The sequence below is a fragment of the Schistocerca gregaria genome, chromosome 1 (assembly GCF_023897955.1).
Source record: "Schistocerca gregaria isolate iqSchGreg1 chromosome 1, iqSchGreg1.2, whole genome shotgun sequence".
NCBI lineage: Eukaryota > Metazoa > Arthropoda > Insecta > Orthoptera > Acrididae > Schistocerca > Schistocerca gregaria.
Window position 1 is genome coordinate 116522725 of NC_064920.1, and position 22852 is coordinate 116545576.

A 22852-nucleotide genomic window follows, 5' to 3' on the forward strand; every position below is an offset into this window, starting at 1 on the left:
CCTCTGAATGTCTGTGAAGAAAGGGCAGCCCTTTCTTCCACAAAAACAGAAACGAGGGAAAGTAGTTATGTTGGACATTTGGGTCTGAAGCTAAGTCAACGTTTTAACTCACCCCTAAAGCGTTCTACATCTACATCTACGTCTACTTGATTACTCTGATATTCACAATAAAGTGCCTTGCAAAGAGTTCAATGAACCACATTCAACGTGTCTCTCTACAGTTCCAATCTCGAACGGCACACCGGAAAAGGAGCACTTACGTTTTTCTGTGCGAGCCCTGATTTCTCTTACTTAATCGTGATGATCATTTCTCTCTATGTAGGTTGGTGCCAACAGAATGTTTTTGCAATCCGGGGAGGAAACTGGTGATGGAAATTTCATGAGAAGATCCCGTCGCAACGAAAAACGCCTTTGTTTTAAAGATTGCCAATCCAATTCACGTATCATGTCTGTGACAATATCTCCCCTATTTGGCGATAATACAAAACGAGCTGCCCTTCTCCGTCAGTTCCAAACTGCACAGCAATACTCCAGAATGGGGCGGACAAGCCTGATGTAAGCAGTCTCTTTAATAGACCTGTTGCACCTTCTAAGTGTTCTGCCAATGAATCGCAGTCTTTGGTTTTGCTCTATCCACAATACTACCTATGCGTTCGTTCCAATTTAGGTTATTTCTAATTGAAAACCCTAAATATTTAGCTGTATTTACAGGTTTCAGATTTGTGTTACTTATCGCGTAATCTAAATTTAGCTGACTTCTTTTAGTACTCATGTGAATAACTCACACTTTTCCTTATTCGGGGTCAATTACCTCTTTTCGCATGATACAGACATCTTATCTAAATCATTTTTCTAGTCGTTTTGATCATCTGATGACTTTACAAGACGGTAAATGTCAGCATCATCAGTAACAATCTAAGACGGCTACTCAGATTGTCTCCTATGTCGTTAATATAGATCAGGAACAATAGAGGGCCTATAACACTTCCTTGGGGAACGCCTCATATTACTTCTGTTTTACTCGATGCCTTTCCGTCTATTACCACGAACTGTGACCTTTCTGACAGGAAATCACGAGTCCAGTCGCACAACTGAGGCGATGCTCCGTAGGCACGCAGTTTGGTTAGAAGACGCTTGTGAGGTGTCGAAAGCCTTCTGGAAATCTAAAAATATGGAGTCAATTTGACATCCCCTGTTGATAGTACGTATTACTTCATGAGTATACAGAGCTAGTTGTGTTTCACAAGAACGATATTTTCTGAAACCGTGCTGACTATGTGTCAATAATTCGCTTTCTCCGAGGTACTTCACAATGGAGGAATACAGTATATGTTCCAAAACCCTACTGCAAATCGACGTTAGTGATATAGGCCTGTATTTCAGCGGATTACTCGTACTTCCCTTTTTGGGTATTGGTGTGACTTGAGCAATTTTCTAGTCTTTAGATACGGATCCGTCTGTGAGTGAGAGGTTGTATATAACAGCTAAATATGGAGCTATTTTATCAGCATACTCTGAGAGGAACCTGACTGGTATACAATCTGGAGAGGAGGCCTTGCCTTTATTAAGTGATTTAAGCTGCTTCCTTACACCGAGGATATCTAATTGTATGTTTTTCATCTCGGCTGTTGTTCTTTATTGGAATTCAGGAATATTTACTTCGTCTCCTTTGGCGAAGGAGTTTCGGAAAACCGTGTTTAATAACTCTGCTTTAGTGGCACTGTCATCAGTGACCTCAGCGTTGTTATTGTGCAGCGAAGGTATTGGTTGCGTCTTGCCACTGGTGTGCTTTATGTATGACCAGAATCTATTTGGGTTTTCTGCCAGCTTTAGAAACAGAATTTCGTTGTCGAAATTATTAAAAGCATCTCGCAGTGCAGTAAGCGCCATATTTCGAACTTCGGTAAACTTTGCCAATCTTGGGGATTTTGTGTTCTATCAAATTTGGCATGCTTTTTCGTTGCTTCTGCAACAACGATCTGACCCGTTTTGTGTACAATGGGAATCAGTACCATCACTTATTAATTTATATCTCTCAATTGCTGTCGATACAATCTCTTTGAAAACATTCCACAACTTTTCCACACTAACATGATCAGATCGGAAGGAGTGAAGACTGGTTTCGGGTTGGGACAGACAGGTCAATCGATTTCAGGGATATTATTGTCCAGAGACCATAGCGTCACAGATACGACAGAGCTCACTGCTATACTGATAGAAAGAATCATCGTGCCTGAACTAATCAACTACTGTAAACAGTACACACTACTGTAAAAACCTGTTCCTCTGCTTCCTCTGATTCCTGCCCTTCCGCATTTACACACTGCTGTACAAACATGTTCCTGTCCTTCAGCCTTTTCCGTTTCCCTGACCGCCGTAGGGGTTTCACATCCTAGCCACGAAAACTACCCACATACCATAACACCACCTACTGCTGTTGGTACAACGTCGGTCTTCACACCATCTCGAACGTCGCTTAGCTGTGACTACAGACGTGTGTCGCTTATGAGGATCTGGTCGTCTATTCTTTGTAAGCCCTAGGCACAGTCTCTGTGTTAACTGGGCTGCTGCTATGGTTTGGAATTCACGAGTAATTTCTCCTGCTGATCTCATGCGATTTTTTTCAACCACCCTCCGCAAAGCTCGACGATTGCAGTTTGTCAATAGGTCCACCAGGTCTTGGTTCATCAGTGGTTCTTCTTTCGGATTTCCATTTGACAATCACACCACCAAGACTACGCTTTGCCACATTTTGGCATCGTTGGTGGATCGGTTACTCAGTTGACATACAATAGCTGATCCACGCAGTTAATCATTGCTCTCTCCTGATCGATCGATTCCGCTGCCACTGCTTCCCTACAGACAAAAGTTCCTTTTATACTGGCAGGTCCACTTCTCGCGGCATCTAGTGCTCAATTCCGCATTACATCGAGATGTCTGGATACTTTTGGTCGTACAGTGTATAAACAGCTCGCTCACGCGGATCAACGCATAACGTCTAACTTGTAAGTCCGAAATAAAAAGTTGAAGCTGATCTAATAGCTGCGTGCATTAATTTGGCATGCAGGTTCGCCTGAATGTGATTTCTTATGGGTTTCTCGCATCGATCTACCTCAACGTTGGCACTGATCTTCAGTTTCAGCTCAGAAGCAGTAAAAAAAACTACAAAAACACAAAAAATGCGCAAAATACTCAAAAAGCATACGCCGTCCCCAAACAGAAATTTAAGAATAAATGTCAGTCTCCCTAATCAAATGCAAAGTTCGTAATTCAGAATGGATGAATACTCATCATCTGAGTATAACAAAAACTAAAAAGAAGTAAGTTCAGTAACTACTTACCAATTCACAGTGTTACTTACAGTGAAACAATGTGCAATGGGTGAGTTATGCGTGAGACCCACCAGACAAAAAGTTTAACATCGCCAGAAGACAGCACGATAACACAGTATAACACCGCCTCTGTCATTCACAGTGGCCTTACGTTGAGGAGTGAGTGTCCACAAGTTTCTTCAGATATGCCGTAGCCACCTGAAGCCGTTCATTCACCATTAGGTGCCATATAGCTTCCGAATCACGAGAATGTTAATTTCTACACAGCACCTACTTTCTCGAACAGTTCCAGATGTTTAGCCTGGGATTAATGTCAAGTGATTTCGCAGACCAACTGAGAAGCAGCTCGGTCCCTGAATGTTGGACAAACCAGGAGGATATTCGTGCAGGTCAGTGAACTATTGTGTAGGAAGACGGGAGTGTCTACACCCCAGAACACAGACAATAGTTGGTCAGCGAGAATATTGAAATAAATGTCCTGGTCCATGTACATGGTAACATCAATGTGTGGGCCCACGTCATGGTAGAAAGGCATGCCAAAGCATCATGGAATTGTCTTTCTCATGGACTAAACTCTCCATATAGCGAGGGCTAAGCGCTAAATTGCGCTCATCGACACCTTATTGGCGTTCCAACATTTCCTTGGTCTGGGTCTCAAGTTGCATACATACCGTACGCTTTCTCGCCATCTCCAACGTAACGTCGAGTTCTATGTGCGAGATTGTCTTCACTACAGTTTCAAACCTGGGCACCTGTTTCATGTGATTGTACTTTCTTGCCGGCCAGAGTTGTCGAGCGGTTCTAGGCCCTGCAGTCTTGAACCGCGGGACCGCAACGGTTGCAGGTTCGAATCCTGCCTCGGCATTTGTCTGTGTGATGTCCTTAGGTTAGTTAGGTTTAAGTAGTTCTAAGTTCTAGGGGACTGATAACTCAGAAGTTAATCGCCATAGTGCTCAGAGCCATTTGAACCATTTGTATTTTCTTCACCTCTAGAAGTGCAGAATGGTTTCATCTTTGACTAGTCAACCCAAAGTGTAAATGGCAACTATTTGAGACGTTTACACAGATCACTCCAGATGGCAGTCAATGCAGGTGCGTTAATTCGGTTACATCTTGCAATAGTGCTTTGCCTGGTAGTAACTTCTGTACCTATATTCTGACCAAAGTTTTCTTTTTATAGTTATAAACGGATGGTGTGTGTTTGATTTCCTTGTGATCCCTTCCTTCCTCACGATTTTATCCAACTAGCAGAGCGATTAAGATAACAAAGTATAAAGCTAGCTACATTAAAACTAAACTAAACTCCTCCCGAACAGACCATGAAGGCCCAACGGTACCGACCGGCCGCCGTGTTATCCTCAGCCCATAGGCGTCACTGGATGCTGATATGGAGGGGCATGTGGTCAGCGCACCGCTCTCCCGGTCGTATGTCAGTTTCCGAGACCGGAACCCTAGCTACATTACAGTCACAAAAATGTTATGAAATGTATTACAATGGAAAACAGCATCAGGATATGAATAATACCGAGAGACATCTGTGGAGTGACATTTGAGTAGCGTATAGATTATTTTTTGGAAAGGGAAATGAAAACCAACGCTTCATGATCCTCATAGTGGACATGTCGTATAAGAAAAGGGAAATACACTCCTGGAAATTGAAATAAGAACACCGAGAATTCATTGTCCCAGGAAGGGGAAACTTTATTGACACATTCCTGGGGTCAGATACATCACATTATCACACTGACAGAACCACAGGCACATAGACACAGGCAACAGAGCATGCACAATGTCGGCACTAGTACAGTGTACATCCACCTTTCGCAGCAATGCAGGCTGCTATTCTCCCATGGAGACGATCGTAGAGATGCTGGATGTAGTCCTGTGGAACGGCTTGCCATGCCATGTCCACCTGGCGCCTCAGTTGGACCAGCGTTCGTGCTGGACGTGTAGACCGCGTGAGACGACGCTTCATCCAGTCCCAAACATGCTCAATGGGGGACAGATGCGGAGATCTTGCTGGCCAGGGTAGTTGACTTACACCTTCTAGAGCACGTTGGGTGGCACGGGATACATGCGGACGTGCATTGTCCTGTTGGAACAGCAAGTTCCCTTGCCGGTCTAGGAATGGTAGAACGATGGGTTCGATGACGGTTTGGATGTACCGTGCACTATTCAGTGTCCCCTCGACGATCACCAGAGGTGTACGGCCAGTGTAGGAGATCGCTCCCCACACCATGATGCCGGGTGTTGGCCCTGTGTGCCTCGGTCGTATGCAGTCCTGATTGTGGCGCTCACCTGCACGGCGCCAAACACGCATACGACCATCATTGGCACCAAGGCAGAAGCGACTCTCATCGCTGAAGACGACACGTCTCCATTCGTCCCTCCATTCACGCCTGTCGTGACACCACTGGAGGCGGGCTGCACGATGTTGGGGCGTGAGCGGAAGACGGCCTAACGGTGTGCGGGGCCGTAGCCCAGCTTCATGGAGACGGTTGCGAATGGTCCTCGCCGATACCCCAGGAGCAACAGTGTCCCTAATTTGCTGGGAAGTGGCGGTGCAGTCCCCTACGGCACTGCGTAAGATCTTACGGTCTTGGCGTGCAACCGTGCGTCGCTGCGGTCCGGGCCCAGGTCGACGGGCACGTGCACCTTCCGCCGACCACTGGCGACAACATCGATGTACTGTGGAGACCTCACGCCCCACGTGTTGAGCAATTCGGCGGTACGTCCAACCGGCCTCCCGCATGCCCACTATATGCCCTCGCTCAAAGTCCGTGAACTGCACATACGGTTCACGTCAACGCTGTCGCGGCATGCTACCAGTGTTAAAGACTGCGATGGAGCTCCTTATGCCACGGCAAACTGGCTTACACTGACGGCGGCGGTGCACAAATGCTGCGCAGCTAGCGCCATTCGACGGCCAACACCGCGGTTCCTGGTGTGTCCGCTGTTCCGTGCGTGTGATCATTGCTTGTACAGCCCTCTCGCAGTGTCCGGAGCAAGTATGGTGGGTCTGACACACCGGTGTCAATGTGTTCTTTTTTCCATTTCCAGGAGTGTACAAAAAGAATTATCAATTAATGGAACTGAAATTTTGTAGAGCTAATGGAAATGAGATGCAAACAGAAACAAAGACCTTCCGTTAAACTGACAGCAGAATAAGTCCATGCTGTAGCAAGTATTGGCATTCCTATAAATGTTAAAATAGGTTACTAGATTATCGATGAGACCGAAATCGATTTCTCAGATCGAGGGAGGTCGCCTGTTGGGTAGGAAGGGGGTGACACTCCCCATAGGATCGCTCAAATTCATGTTTTCCGTAATTTCAATCAATCCCGTAAGGCGAACTCAAACTGACACGATAGGTTTCCTCAGCCATCCATGTCCATTCTGACCGAATACTGAGAGTCTAGTGTACCATGGTCGTCGTCGACAACGACTTGACACTATTCTTCCTATCTTCCTCTTCGAGAAAAAATATTTTTCGGAGTTAACAGTATACCGAGTGGTATACGAATTCCGGCCCTGTGACATCCTATTCATCTGAAAGAATCACGCCCAACATCGTCGATTGTTGGATACGTTCAAATTACTGTGTCCGCCTAAAGTTTTCAACTTCTACAGCTCCAGCTAGTACCATGGAGCCTATCTATCGATGCCTTAATACATGTCCTGCCATTTGTCTCTTCTTCTTATCAGCGTTTTCCCAATGTTCCTCTCGTCGCCGATTCTGTGCAGAACGTCTTCATTGCTCATCTTATCGATCCACCTAATTTTCAACATCGTTCTTAGCACCACATCTCAGGAGCTTCAATTTTCTCCATGTTTGGATTTCCCATAGACTGTGATTCATTTTCACACAGTGGTGTGCGCCAAACATAAATTCTCAGAAATTCCTTCCTCCTATTGACATCGATGTTTGGAGGTGATGAAAAGGAACAAGCCGTCTGGCTTGCTTCTTTTCATTAATAATCTAACACTGTCTGTTCAAAAAAAATGGTTCAAATGGCTCTGAGCACTATGGGACATGTGAGATCATCAGTCCTCTAGAACTTAGAACTACTTAAACCTAACTAACCTAAGGACATCACACACATCCATGCCCGAGGCAGGATTCGAACCTGCGACCGAAGCAGTCGCGCTGTTCCAGACTGAAGCGTCTAGAACCGCTTGTCCACAATGGCCGGCACTGTCTATTCCTTGCCATCACTAGAAATGTGTGGGAGACGTGACTCTCATCAGCTAATTTAACTCTGGTTATTATAGTTGATTCTGAGTACCGTGTTTGCTAAATGTGCAAGTGTTGTCTGTATGACATTACTTCGCTTCAGCGAAGGTGAGTCGTGGGAACTGTGCAGTTTGTTTTCCTAGGATTTGGAGAACGGCCAATGCACACAACACTGGAAGTTACGGAGCAGTCCGCTCGCCACTCAGACGATTACGTCCCTGGCTTACGAGGGCCGTGGAGACACCCGAGTTATGCTCATGTGTCTCTAACGTCACTCAAAGAAAGATGGGATTTTCGGTCTGTTTCCCGGCTAGTGGGTTTGAGTCTTAAGCGCTGGCTAACCACCTGATAACATTTGGAGGGAATTCACTATTTTTGAAGAGATCAGGCCTGCTGCTCTGGGAACGGGACCTGGTGGATTTGCCTTCGCACTGGCTTGGCGTGTTACATAAATAACTCTCTCATTCGTCTATCGCCTCTTGGCGTCAGACGGTAATTTCCGCAACAAACTTTGAGAGGAAAGTGTGCCCCGATTGGCCCTCTACTTGGCATATTCCGTGGCGGGATATTATTTGACATTGTAGTTTCAAGCCTTAGGACACAAGTAAATAACACTTTGCCTGATTGGTGCTCGCTGCAATGTCGACACAAGCAGGGGAGTCGGGCGCAGGGACCCAAGGTCGAGGACGCTCTTGGATCGGTCGTCTTACGGGCAACTTCACGTGATCGATCACTGAGGGGGAGATTATTCTGGTGTTCTGTGCTGGGGCGCCGTCCCGACGACGTACCGCCATCCTCAGGCTCTGGGCTGTTGCAAATATCGTGCTGACCCACATTTTCACGTCCACTGAGACCGAAAGAGATTGGTGAATGATGGAATCGTTAGGTGGGAGTTTCCCATTTTATATGGACACACGGACGGTGCAATGTCGTTAGATGCCAGCCACAAGGTAGATTCTTTTCATTTTTGTTCGGAAATCCAGCCAGAGCCAGTAACCTTCAGATATATGAGGTTTATTCACATCTTTGAGGGAGTGTGCAGCTTGAATCCAATGTCCTTCCTCGGATATCATGCTTGTGCTTATTAATTTTCTATTATGTTAGATTCGTATTGTCTACCTGTTTCCTTTTATGTGTATGAAGACGAACTTTTGTAATAAATCACCAGTCGTTGTTTGAAGTAGAAAGTGTTTCTTTCATCTCATTTTACTCATATATATAATTTCTTTAAATATATATATGTAGCTACGGTCGCAGGTTCGAATCCTGCCTCGGGCATGGATGTGTGTGATGTCTTTAGGTTAGTTAGGTTTAAGTTGTTCTAGGGGACTGATAACCTCAGATGTTAAGTCGCATAGTGCTCAGAGCCATTTTCACCATTTAAAAAAAAATATAGTTGTTAGTTGATTTTTATGGCAAATTCCCCACCTTAGAATCTTACGTTAGGGCCAAGTTTCAGATAGGGTATTTCCATCGTCTTAAAGTGTATCAGCACTGATTCATAAGGGGTTTGCCGGGGTCCAGATAGTCTGTGGCTCCGGTAACGATTTCTAAGTTCACGCATGCGCAGTGCTGCACTAGTAGACTTCTTTTGGCCAGGAATGCCTTCTTTGTTTGCGCTGGTTCATCTGCACTTTTCTAAGGATAGCAGTGTCATAGGCAAACCTTGTAAGTGATATCCTTTCAGCTTGAATTTGATGCTAAACATGAAGGGCGGAAGACTGTATCCCTGTCTAACATCCTCTTCCAGTCTTCCTTTCCCCCTTGGTTTTTGTACATATTGCACAGTACATATTTTTCCCTTATAGTGTGCTCCTATTCTTCTCACATTTCGAGCGATCTGCAATATTTTACACTGTCGGATTGTTTTTCTAGGTCGAAAAATAATATTCATGTGTCTGGATTTTTCTTAAGTTTTGCTTCCGTTAGAGGTTCTCAAATTTCTTTTCCATTCTTCTGTATGTTATTTTCATAAACATACTAGCAACATTGCCCGGGTATTCATTTTGACAATTTCCAGTTAAAAACGAAAAGAAAACATGAACTGTGTTTCTAATGCAGTATCGAAAAAGTTTCATTTCCACGTGCTCGTGAAAACATCTTTGAAGTTATGAAACAGTGGTAGAAAGAAATACACATAAAGTACAAAGGTAGAAACTAAGCTGCTTCGCGTTCGTACAGCGCGATTTTGTTAATCTATGACAACGCTTCGTGGTACCTCTATAGATGGCTGCTCCTTTCACTAAGGCCTTTTACACTTCGCAACTGAAAGATGTCAAAAGAGCTGCCAGGCGTCAGGGTTTTCCTTAAGTTGTGGTAGTTAGTAGTAAGAATATGACATTTTTTCACTCATCTTAGTGTTTGTGGCGTCATATCTCTCGAACCATGTGTCGCATAATGATATATTTTTGTAGATACATTCAGTGGCATATGTGAATATTGGCTGCAAAGTATGTTACGAATACAGTTATAAGCAAAGTAGTAATAAATTTAAACATCGCGCGCAATGCAGCAGTTCTTCACGTATATGACATCATATCTCCTCGTGTATGCGTCACACTGTGATATAATTTTGTAAACATATTCAGCAGCATGTGTCAATACTGTATGTAAAATGAGATGAATAGAGTTAGTAGAAAAAAAGTAATAAATTTAAACGTGATGCACAACGGGGAAATTCATCATGAAACGTATTGCAAATAGCGTAAGGAGCATAGGAGTAATACATTTAAATGTCATGCTTGATGCGGCAGTTTTTCAAGCATCTCCTTGTTTAGGACATTATATCTCTTGCTCTATGATAGGTAGATTATTCTTCGCCCGATACAAATTGTTATTTGACAGTAAGGGACATCTGAACACAGTTTGATTCAAATTGGTCCAGTGATTTAGGAGGAAATGTGGAATATACAGCCACACACATACGTATATCTATTTTTATAAAATGTATGGATTACATTTATGAGATGTTAAGCTGATTGTGAATTAGTTGTCACACTTATCTGCATTTTCTACCTTCTAATTTTTAAATTTTTCCAGAAGTCTGATGGTACGTCTCCAGACTTACAGATTCCACCCACAAAGTTGAGTAGTCTCTTTGTTGCCGTTTAAGAAAATAATGTCAGAAATTCGAAACTAATGCTAGATGTCCTTTCTGCCTTTGCTGATCGCAAATATTCCAAAGTTTTGTTAAACCATCCTCTATGTGTTCCGCATCGACTCCCAGTTATTTCTCAAACACGTTATCAGACAAGTGATCCCACTCGTGCAGTTCTTCAGTATAAACCTTCCACCTAACCGCTCTCTTCCTTTGCGTTTAACAGCAGAATTCCCGTGGGGGCCATGCAATTGGCACATCACGGCCAATCCATTGACCTGGAAAGCGGTAAAAAATCCCTCACGTCAGCCAAGTAGTGGGATGGCGCACCATCTTGCATGAAGTAAGCATTTCGTTCCTGGCCATCCTCGTCGGTCAGTGGTATCAAAAATTGTTGTAACGTATCCACGTACACTATCCAGGTTATGGTTCTCTCGCGGAATAAAAGGGTCCGTACACTTTGTTCCTGCTCAATGCACAAGAACGTTCAGTTTACGGCTATCACCGACATGTTGCAAAGTTTGATGTGGATTTTCAGTGCCCCAAATCATATAGTTAACAGTTAGGTGTGTTAACTTTAACACTTAAGTGAAAAGTCGAATAGTCAGGAAAGATGATTTTGTCTAAGAAATGTTAATCGTCATGTAATCTATTTAACATATCCACACAGAATTTCTTGCGAGTTATTTTGTCAGTGTCTTTCATTGCCAATCTGTACATGCTGTAAAATGCTTCTGCTCTGCTGTTCTGCCCGCTGTTTGCCAGTATGTAACTCTCTAAACTAAACCAAGTTTTTCATTTATATTCTAATTTCTACTTCACTTTGATTTCACTAATTTATTTACTTAAGTACCACTCAACACTCCACCACCCTTCGGAGAAATTCGCCCTCGAATTTACCACTCAAGAGGACAGATGATTTTGTCCAAGAAATGTCAATCCTCATGTAATCTATTTAACATATCCACACAGACGTTCTTGCGAGTTATTTTGTCAATCTGTACGGTTTCCAATGCAGACGGTTTCACAATACACGCATAACAGTCGAATGTAGCATTTGCAATCAGCGAGATGCACGCCGGGTCGATTTCGCACCGATGGTGATGATTCGCTGTCGCCATACCATGGGAGTTCGGCATACTATCCCAGACATGGCTCATATGAGAGCTGAAGATACGACTAAGCTTAAAGGTGGCCTCGTCTGTGAGTAGGATACATGATACAAATCGCGGAATCGTGGTTGCCTGGTGAAGAAAGCAGTAACCGAATTGCTCCTGATGTGGAAAGTCTGTCACTAGTAAACCCTGCACACACTGTATCAATTGTCATAGAGAATTTTCTAAACAATGGTCTGGCGTACCCTCTACTGATGCGCCAACTGTCTGGTACTGACAGGCGTCGCCTTCCACATTGTTAATCACTTTTCCTTCCAAGTCCGACGCCCGAACATTTCGGGTACATACTTCATGATTTCCTGCTTCCCTGTCTAAGATAAAATGCGAAACACTGTTGCAAACATTGAACGCTGGTGGTTGTTGTCGGCGGGGATAGGTCTCCTGATCTTGATTCCTGCCGCCCTTACCGTTTGCCTTTCCGTAAGTAAACGCCTTATCGGCAAGCTCTCGATTCGAATGTGGAACCACTGTGTACAACGCTGTATCACAGGGTGAGTCAGCAAAATAAGTGAATCGCACACAAAATTACCAATTACTATGGCAGCAAAGGAGAAAGAAAATTGCCGTTCTACGGATCGAAGCGTGGAATGTCAGATCCCTTAATCGGGCAGGTAGGTCAGAAAATTTAAAAAGGGAAATGGATAGGTTATAGGTAGCTATAGTAGGAATTAGTGAAGTTCAGTGGCAGGAGGAACAAGACTTTTGGTCAGGCGAATACAGGGTTATAAATACAAAATCAAATAGGGGTAATGCGAGAGTAGGTTTAATAATGAAAAAAATATGTGAGTGCGGGTAAGCTACTACAAACAGCAAAATGAACGCATTATTGTGGCCAAGACAGACACAAAAGCCCACGTCTACTACAGTAGTACAAGTTTATGTGCCAACTATCTCAGCAGATGACGAAGAAGTTGAAGAAATGTATGATGAAAGAACGGAATAGACGGTGTCTTTAAGATGAACATCAACAAAAGCAAAACGAGGATAATGGAATGTAGTCGAATTAAGTCGGGTGATGCTGAGGAAATTAGTTTAAGAAATGAGACACTTAAAGTAGTTAAAGTTTTGTTATTTGCGGAGCAAAATACCTGATGATGGTCGAAGTAGAGATGATATAAAACGCAGACTGGCGTGGCAAGGAAAGCGTTTCTGAAAAAGATAAATTTGTTAAGATCGAGTGTAGATTTAAGTGTCAGGAAGATGTTTCTGGAAGTATTTGTATGGAGTGTAGCCATGTATGGAAGTGAAACGCGGACGATAAATAGTTTGGACAAGAAGAGGATAGAAACATTCAAAATGTGGTGCTACAGAAGAATACTGAAGATTAGATGGGTAGGTCACATAACTAATAAGGAAGTATTGAATAGAATTGGAGAGAAGAGAAATTTCTGGCAGAACTTGACTAGAAGAAGGGATCGGCTGGTAGGGCATATTCTGAGGCATCAAGGGATCACCAATTTAGTATTGGAGGGCAGCGCGGAGAGTAAAAATCGTAGAGGGAGACCAAGAGATGAATACAGTAATTAGATTCAGAAGGATGTAGGTTGCAGTAGGTACTGGGAGAGGGTTCAAATGGCTCTGAGCACTATGGGACTTAATTTCTGAGGTCATCAGTCCCCTAGAACTTAGAATTACTTAAACCTAACTAACCTAAGGACATCACACACATCCATGCCGAGGCAGGATTCGAACCTTCGACCGTAGCGGTCGCGCGGTTCCAGAACCGCTCGGCCACACCGGCTGGCACTGGGAGATGAAGAAGCTTGCACAGGATAGAGTTGCATGGAGAGCTGCATCAAACCAGTCTCTGGACTGAAGACCACAACAAAAATGGCAGCAAAGAGCGCTAGGGCATGTCGCATGATGAACAGTGCTGTCCTCTAGGAGGAAACCATGTACACTGTAACTGTGACTGCATGGTACAGCGCGAAGTAGACCTCTGTCTCTGTAGCAAAGTATGACTGAATAAATGGCCTCTGGCATGGAAACCACGCATTTCCGGAGATAAGTTCACCAGATTTTTTTTGTTCCGTATCCTCTCATCGATCAGTCCCTTGAGCTTGTACAATGTGGGAAAAATCACGCTGTATATTTCGTGCGTTTACCGGGCGTAAGGTGTACAGAAGACTCGACCTCTCCCTCTGCACAGTCCTGTCCGGACGGCTGCTCCGCACTTGCTGCTCTTACCGACGGGCCGTTCCGGCGTCAGCTGCAGCAGTCAGCGGTCAGGGCTGGTTGGCAGCAGACAGCGCTGCCCCGCCACGTGGTAATTACGGAGCAGCGCCCGTGCCGCACTGCGCTGCACACGTCACGTCACAGCACGCCACTGGAGAGTCTCGACCACGCGATCCGTGCGCGTTTCAAATGCAGCCGCCGCCTCTGCAACTGCAATTAATTGGATGAACCTGGCTGGAAAATAGAGTGGCACCAGGTGCAGCCGCCACCGCGCACACGAGCCGCGATTCTGTGATGTCCCCCGCGTCTGCTAAACGATCTACTGTGCCGAATAGTCAATGAAATTACATTACCGTAGCCAGATTTAACTACGGCCGCGTATTATTTAAGTGATTTAATTTACCGACACTGTTCGCGGCACCTCCATGAATAGGCACGCTGTAATTGAATGCCGCATCAATAGAAAGACACATGGGGCTTCCATACTTAGTTTACTAACAGAGCAGCCTGGGACTCTTAGGTAACATATACGATAGGACTAAAAAGAGAATAAAACCGTTTAGGAATTTTCCAGGTGAAAATTGCTCCAACATTGTTTAAGACAAGTTCATATTCACTAAATGCTGAGAAAAACTAGGTTTTTGAAATGATGTTATTCGCAACGAAGTAACGTTATCTGACCATAAAGGACGCTATACGACGTAAAAAAGTATGCGTTTGACGTTCGTACACTTCGTAGTTAGCCTAGGACTTACACTTTCACATTCACAAAATATGCAAAGAGGTGCCAGTTTAAGTGTGAATTACAGAGAAGAGGTGTACTGCAGAAGTTATGTTTTAGACCCACACTGGGCGCCAAATTAGCTAGTGATTAATTTCATGTCAATATTCTGAGAAACAATGAAGGTAGGCAGCTCACGGTCATATGTGGCGCTTTCAATTCCTGGGCCGACCTCTGCGGCCAAGCGGTTCTAGGCACTTCACTCCGGAACCGCGCGACTGCCTACGGTCGCAGGTACGAAACCTGCCACAGTCATGGATGTGTGTGATGTCCTTAGATTTGTTAGGTTTAAGTAGTTCTATGTTCTAGGGGACTGATGACCTCAGCGGTTAAGTCCCATAGTGCTTAGAACCATTTGAACCATTCCTGGGAGACAGACCCCTGAAGATAAACCAATGATGATCAGATTCATTGAATTGACAGTAGATTACACGTAGGTTTAGTGTCCAGCATCATGAAGCGGTACTGAAAAAAATTGTGTATGAAGTTATGTTTTCGGTGAAACAAAGGAACTGTAGGCTTACTGGTACGTCTCAGAGCCGATTGACTGAGTAGAAGATAAATTGTACGTCAACTATCTCACGTGCGATCCTATTTGAGACAAATGTTATTTCGGCAACTAAGGTCAGTGTCACTCAGTGTCAAAAGTCACAATATGTGCCTCGCCGTTGTGTAAGATAGTAGTCTTCATTCTCTTCCGCCTCATTGGAGATGGCTTGTATGCGGAAAAGCTACTAGACAATGTATTTGTTACCTGGAGCTCTAAATCTCAGTATGGTGCAGGTCTGGAGAGCGAGTCAGCAAATTAGCTCGTCAGTCATTATCAGTGGGTCAAAAGTCACACTATCTGCCACTTGGTCATGTCAGAAAGTAGTCTTCATTCTCTTCCGCATTACTGGAAACGGCTTGTATGCCGAAAAGATACTAGATTATTTATTACCTGGAGACCTCTATCTCTGTACGGTGCAGGACTGGAGAGCGAGTTAGTAAATCTTCTCGTCAGCCATTATCAATGGGAGATGTTACGTGCAACCATCTGTGCCGTTTCACACGATACAGACGATTACCGTAAGGAAACTACTTGTTTGTGTAGCCTCTTTTAGTTCTAGTCTCCTGTGGCGTGTGCAATCTGTGTTACGACCTCGGTTCCGAGAGTTCCGGAACCTGCACAGAAACCTGGAATAAAGACCATCTTAAACATCATTTCCGCTCTCTTTATTTCTAATGGAAACCACACATTACATGTTGTACCACCATACAGCGAGACCTTCAGTGGTGGTGGTCCAGATTTCTGTACCTCCCAGTACCTAGGATACCCAGTAGCATGTCCTCTGGCATTGATGCATCATGCAGATGCGCAGCTTCACTCCCGATGTCCATGGCGAGGTGCGTCTTTGCAACCATGACACCATGCAGCGCGGTACAGTCAAAGGGACTGTGTCTGTGATACAGTATCCACAGCCAACGTCTAACTTCAGAAGTTCTGAGAACCAAGTTGATGCAAAATTTTTTTGGTGAGTGTTTTACTCTGACAATGCGGAAGCTATTACTACTCGCAGTGTACAAGCAATTTACTTCTACCACTTGATGCATGTCTGTATTCGTCGTGGCATACTATCCACAAGTTCACCAAGGCACTGTTGGTCCAGATTGTCCCACTCCTCAGAGTGGTTCGTAGGTCACATCGTCCATAAACAGTCTTTTCCAATTTATCCCGGGCATGTTGATAGGGTTCATATCTGGAGAACATGCTGGCCACTATAGTCTAACGATGTCGTTATCCTGAAGGAAGTCATTCACAAGATGTGCACGATGGGGATGATAATTGTCGTCAATGAAGACGAATGCATCGCTATTATGCTGCCGGTATGGTTGCACTATTGGTCAGAGGCTGGCATTCACGTATCGTACAGCTGCTTGGCCATCTCATATTTTACATTCTCTTTTTTTTCGTGTTGCCACCTCGTTATGTTAGTTTCACTTCCTGTTGTCACTGAGTTGCTGCTTTGTCTACCCGTCAGCGGCAGCAGCAGCGCCTATTGATATAGCCCTCACGTGTTATTTTTGCAGCACTGCTATTACTTCCCGGTTGTTGTCTGTCATGGAGTGAGTTGGAACGTGCCAGGAGGGCAGTTCTAACCTGCCAGTAGTGGAGCGGAACGCGCCAGGAGGGCAGTTTGGACCTGCCAGTCGTGAAGTTGGAACGTGGTACTAGTTCAGTCAGGTTGGATCAACATTGACGCCTGCATGTCCGCGGCTGACCCGACCATTGCCCCATCACTTGAGGCACGGTCGGTCTTTGTGGATCGTCGGTCAGTCGTCCTATTTGACGACGTGAATTGGCTCGACAATTGTTTATGGGTTGGCTGTATGTGTGTATTGACTCCCGATTTGTCTTCGTGATTGCACAGTCTCTGCCGAGTGTCGTTCAAGTCATCGTGCAAGTGTTTGTCAGACTCTTTGTGTAGGTGGCGTTATTTCCACTGACAACTTGTTTTAAATGTTGTCGGCATACTGGCAGTGAGTCGGTCGGTTGGAATGAATCAGCAAGAAAGTCTCAGCACGGCGCATTTGGCCGGGCCTTCTGGCAGTCTCTATGCTGTGTCGGAGTGTGTGGAGCCTGTTCCGAGTGCTACAAGGCTCGTGGCTCATCGACCCAGGACATGAAAGTTGAATGGTGATTTAATTACCGAAGCCACATCTGTTCACATTGCCCCCTTGATTCGCTGTTGGTGGTATTCCTGAGAGCAACAGCGAGTGTTCCAGTTGGTGAAGATTTAGCCGCCGTGTGGTGGAATTAACTATATTCGAGTGCACCAGCGCAATTTTCTCTTGCGGTTGTAAGTGTTCCGGTTACCTGCCCTAGTCGCTGACGTAAATCCAGGCAGTGTCCTTTCCTCACCTGTTGTCGCTGTCCAACATGGTGTGTAGTTTTTGAGAGCTTTATGTATTTTTGGTTGTGTGCGGCTATGTCTGTAACGTTTTGGTTTTGGAATTTTCGTATACTGGTCGGTAGATAGCAAGTCGTCTTGTCAGTGGGTCCCTGACTGCCTCTTGGTTGTGTTGCCGGCGGATCGAGTATAGTTGGGCTGACTTCTTGTCTCACCTAAGCGAACGTTAAGATTTCAAGGGCAGACCGAGCCCCCTGGAAACTTCCGAGCGCCGTTGCCTATACTGCCTTTCTTGTTAGCGTTTAATTGTGGATTTTTAATGGCTTATAGCCGATGGCTGGAATTTGTATGCTTCTAACTGTGTTTTTAAATCAAAGGCCTTCAGCCGTTTTAAAAGTAAGTTTTCTAAATTGGGAATGTCTTACGTTGTCTCAAGATTAAGCTTGGGGCATCTGCCTGTTGAAAATTTATTGTATTGTTTTAAAGCATTGGCCTTCAACCGCTTTAAGTTTTAAGGATCCTACTTATCAAGTATTACCTTTTGAAAGATAAAACAGTGGAATTTCTACCTGTTGAAAATTTATTGTAGTTGTCTTTTTTTTAAAGCATGGGTCCTCAGCCGCTCTAAGTTTTAAGTTTAAAGTATTACATTATTTAAAGATAAAGCTGTGGGCCTTCTGCTTGTGGAAAATTTATCATAGTTGTATTGTTCTTAAAATGATGGGCTTTCAGCCGCTTCAGAATTTCGGATTCTTACTTATTAAGTCTTACATCATTTGGGATTGATTATGATTTAAGGTTAAAAGCTTTGGGCCTTCTGCCTTGCAAAATTGGTTGCAGTTTTTATTTAACAAAGGCCTTCAGACGTTTTGGAGTAAGGTTTCTTACTGGTCATAAAGCTTGGGCTTTTTGCCTTTTGAAAAGTTGTTGTAGTTTTGTTGTTTTAAATTTATCGGCCTTCAGTCACTTTAAAAAAACTTAATCTATCTGAATAGTCAAGTCTTACATGGCTAGGCCTCAATACTATTTAAGGTTAAAGCCTAGAGCGGTTGTATTTAGTGCATGGGCTTTCAGCCGTTTTAGAATTAAAGGTGATTTCTGTCGATAGTCAAGCATAAGTTGGGTTGTAATGTTTGGACAACTAAATAAAGTGCTTCGCAATACCACATTAACGGCGTTTGTGAAGTGTCACGTTGTGTTTGCGTGTCACTTATAGCCGAGCGGTAGCTGGCAGCTGATGTAACAACACTGCAGCAACAAGTGACAGACATTGACTATCAAACGCTTTTAATCGGACTATAGTTTGACGATAGATCAGTATACCAGATGCTGCGATGCTAATAGAAAGTGCATAGTCCTGGACTCAATGGGAACTCACTCCAGTAGACTACACGAGATTCTCAGGAAACAGCATAGCGTGAAACCTAAGAAACTGTGAGGGGTAGAGGTAAATTGCTTGTACACTGCGAGGAGGTAACACGTTTGAGTGAGTAGTAATAGCTTCCGCATTGTCCGAGTAAAACACTCATCAAAAAAAGTTTTGCATCAACCTGGTTCTCAGAACTCCTGAAGTTAGACGTTGGCTGTGGATACTGCATCACAGACACAGTCCCTTTGACTGTACCGCGCTGCATGGTGTCGTCAGAGAAAAAACGAAGTCCCATTCTCCCCCCCCCCCCCTTCTCTCTCTGTCTCGTCCCCTTTCTCCGTCCATTTCATCCTCCCCCTCCCTTTGTCCATTTCTTCTTTCTCCTCATCCTCCTTTCTGTTCATATCCTCCTAATTACCTTTTTCTGCCCATCTACTCCTCTCCCTTCTTTCAGACTATCTCCTCCTCTTCCCTTTCTGTTCATTTCAAGTATTTATACATATACTTCACCCGTACCTGTAACGAATTTAGGCCAGTTTCATTTTAACGCATCTCTGTATTATGAGCTCGTATATCTTGAATATGGATCGTACAGTGGTAAAATTTTGTGGGTACATTCAGAGGCATATGTGAATACTGCCTCCAAAATTTATTGGAAATGCAATTAGTAAAATAATAAATTAAAATATCGTGCCTGATGCGGAAATTTTATTGCATTAACAGAGAAAACGTATTACGTGAAAAAAAATTCCCTTTCATCATTATGTGGGGACTATCAGCTAGAAAAGTTTCTTAAAGATTTGAAACTGTGTGTAAAGGTTGCTGCACGTCTTTAAGTCCTCTCAGTTTCAAATACTGGATGAATAAATTATGAGTATTCGCTCCTAGCTATAGGTAGATGGTTCTCTCCTGTACAGCGATTGTTTCCAGGAAGTAACTGATATGTGTACCAATTTTGGCTGAAGTCGGTCCCGTGACTTAGTAGGGGATGTATGGAAACAAAATACTCATAGTCGCCATGACTAAATAGATGCATGATTAAATAGATCCAAATAGAAAAACAGGAAACAAAAGGTACCCGAGTACTAGTACTAACCAGAATACGTGAAAAGAGCACCTATAGGATGGAACGTAGTGAAATTAGCAGGACCAAACTTTTCGAAACAAATTACACTTCTGGTGGATGCCTGCTAACTCAAGGACTGACTAGTTAAAGATACTCGCGCCAAATGTATTATACTGTTCGATTATTCTTAAAACGTACGCTGTCGAAATTTTAGTAGGAAACCTCTCCACGATACACATGGCCCCTCGTAGTAGATGCTATTGGAACTCTGAGCATCTCCATAGAGGTCGTGGGCCGACTAATCGATTCCGTGACCAAATCTGCTGCTATTCGTTGGATCTTCTCTATCTATTCAATTAATTTAATATCTTAAGTGTTCCATACTGGTGAACAGCACCCAAGAATCCGTCGAACAAGTGATTTGCAAGCCACTTATTTCGTCGGTGGAATACGTTTTCTTAAGATTCTTTCAATGAATATATGTCTGGTATCTGTTGTTCCCACTCCGGTCGCTCTCCACAGTTACTCCTAGGTATGATAGCGTCATTTTTGTTTCTTCTGATTTGTCACTGGCATCGTGATTGAATAGTAACGGTGTAATTGCATTTTCCTGGAGACGTATTGAGTCTCATCTTAATCTTCGATGAGAGTAGAAGCTGAAGAAATGAATTAAAATTTGTATCAACGCTGGGACTTGAACCTTGGCCTTCTGCTAGTTATTTAGAAGTGCTGTCCACTAAGCCCCCCTGGCATACTGGCTGACACGGCTACATAGAATAGTCTAGTCAATTGATCTCCCTAATACAAACTTCAATTCACACTTCCGTTCTTCTTGATTTTTCACTTCTTCTGCCTAGCAAGCAGGAGACCTGGGTTGTAGTTTTCGCCTCGGCACAAATTCAGATTCTTACTTCAACTTTTATTCTTATCGAAGATAAAATTTAGATTCAATATGTCTCCAGGCAAATGTAATTACATCAGCTAGCTAGAGAATCTACACCTGAGATACAGGCAATATTGGCGATTTAAGATGCAGAAAATGAAGACGGGCTGAGGGGTATATTGAATTCTATGTTAGGGAGAGCAACGGACGACGCTATTCCGTGCCGTAGAGTTAGCCACAATACTAGGCTGGTGTAATAGCCAGCATGTCTGTATTGTAAGAAGAAGATCTGCTTTCGAGTACTGGCCTTAGCAGACATTTTAATTCATCACGTTTGCTCCTTTCCTTATCGGAGAAGAGCAATGAGTTTATTCACTTACTTATAGGCAGTACATTAAGATTATCCACCTACAGAGCGAAATGAGAGCCCCTGCATCAGAAAATGGTTCATATGGTTCTGAGCACTGTGGAATTTAACATCTGAGGTCATCAGTCCCCTAGAACGTAGAACTACTTAAACCTAACTAACCTACGGATATCACACACATCCATGACCGAGGCAGGATTCGAACCTGCGACCGTAACAGTCGTGCTGTTTCGGACTGAAGCACCTAGAACCACTCAGGCACCGCGGCCGGCGCTCCTGCATCAATCGTTGATGAACCACAGGTGTTCCAACATTTCGGTACAGTCCTCTGGGATAGCATGTATCCTATATACGACAACACCGTCTTGTAACAGCCTCACGGGACCTTCAGCGTTTTCCTTTGATCACTGACACATATGTATTATAAACAATAACGGACCCTCTTGGCGTCTCCCCGATATTAGCTTAGTCACTTACCTCCCTCTAGGAGTGACGTATTGAGCTATGTCTCGGAAGAACAGATACATTTCCCAAACTCTTACTGGAATCGGTAGATTGACTGCCAAGAGTAATGAGTGTAGTGGGCTGGAGTATTTCAAATGTAATGTGTGGACAGTAAGTTGGGATTGAGGGTCTCACGGGGAGTGTTCCTGCAGTCGCACAGTCGTCTGTGTCCATGGTGGCTCATATGGATGGAGCGTCTGCCATGTGAGCAGGAGATTCCGGGTTCGAGTTCCGATCAGGGCACACATTTTCGACCGTCCTGTTCGACTAAGCACTAAAGAAGTCTCTGAAACGTATCACACTTCTCATCCCATTTCCTTAAAGTACGCATGGGCGAACTTTGGTCATCCGCAAGCGTGATTCACTTCTTAACGAGGGACCACCCAAAAATTTAACTTTTCTACAACTTTGCCGATTACAACCAAACTTTGTAATCATGTCTGCAATGCATATGTCTGGAATTATCAAAAACTTGAAGTTCACAACGCCACTGGTTTTTGAGTTCTGAATCTTTAATATGGTTTTAATGGCATTTTTGAAAATTACCTTTTTTGGTACTCAGACCTCAATTTTTACGTTCCAAGTTCCTTAGATACATTCACAAGACGATGTTCAACAGTTCTGTGCATTCATTTAATTAGAAATGCTATTAATTTACTTTCAATGTGTTTTTGAAGTTTCGAACTTAAACTTTCTTGAATTGTCGGTACATTAAAGTGATACAAAAGTAAAAAAAAAACTATATTTTCGATAAAAATAATGCACAGAAGTATGCAAACACCTCAAGAATAGAATGAGATTTTCACTCTGCAGCGGAGTGTGCGCTGATATGAAACTTCCTGGCAGATTAAAACTGTGTGCCCGACCGAGACTCGAACTCGGGACCTTTGCTTTTCGCGGGCAAGTGCTCTACCATCTGAGCTTCCGAAGCACGACTCATGCCTGGTACTCACAGTTTTACTTCTGTCAGTATCCGTC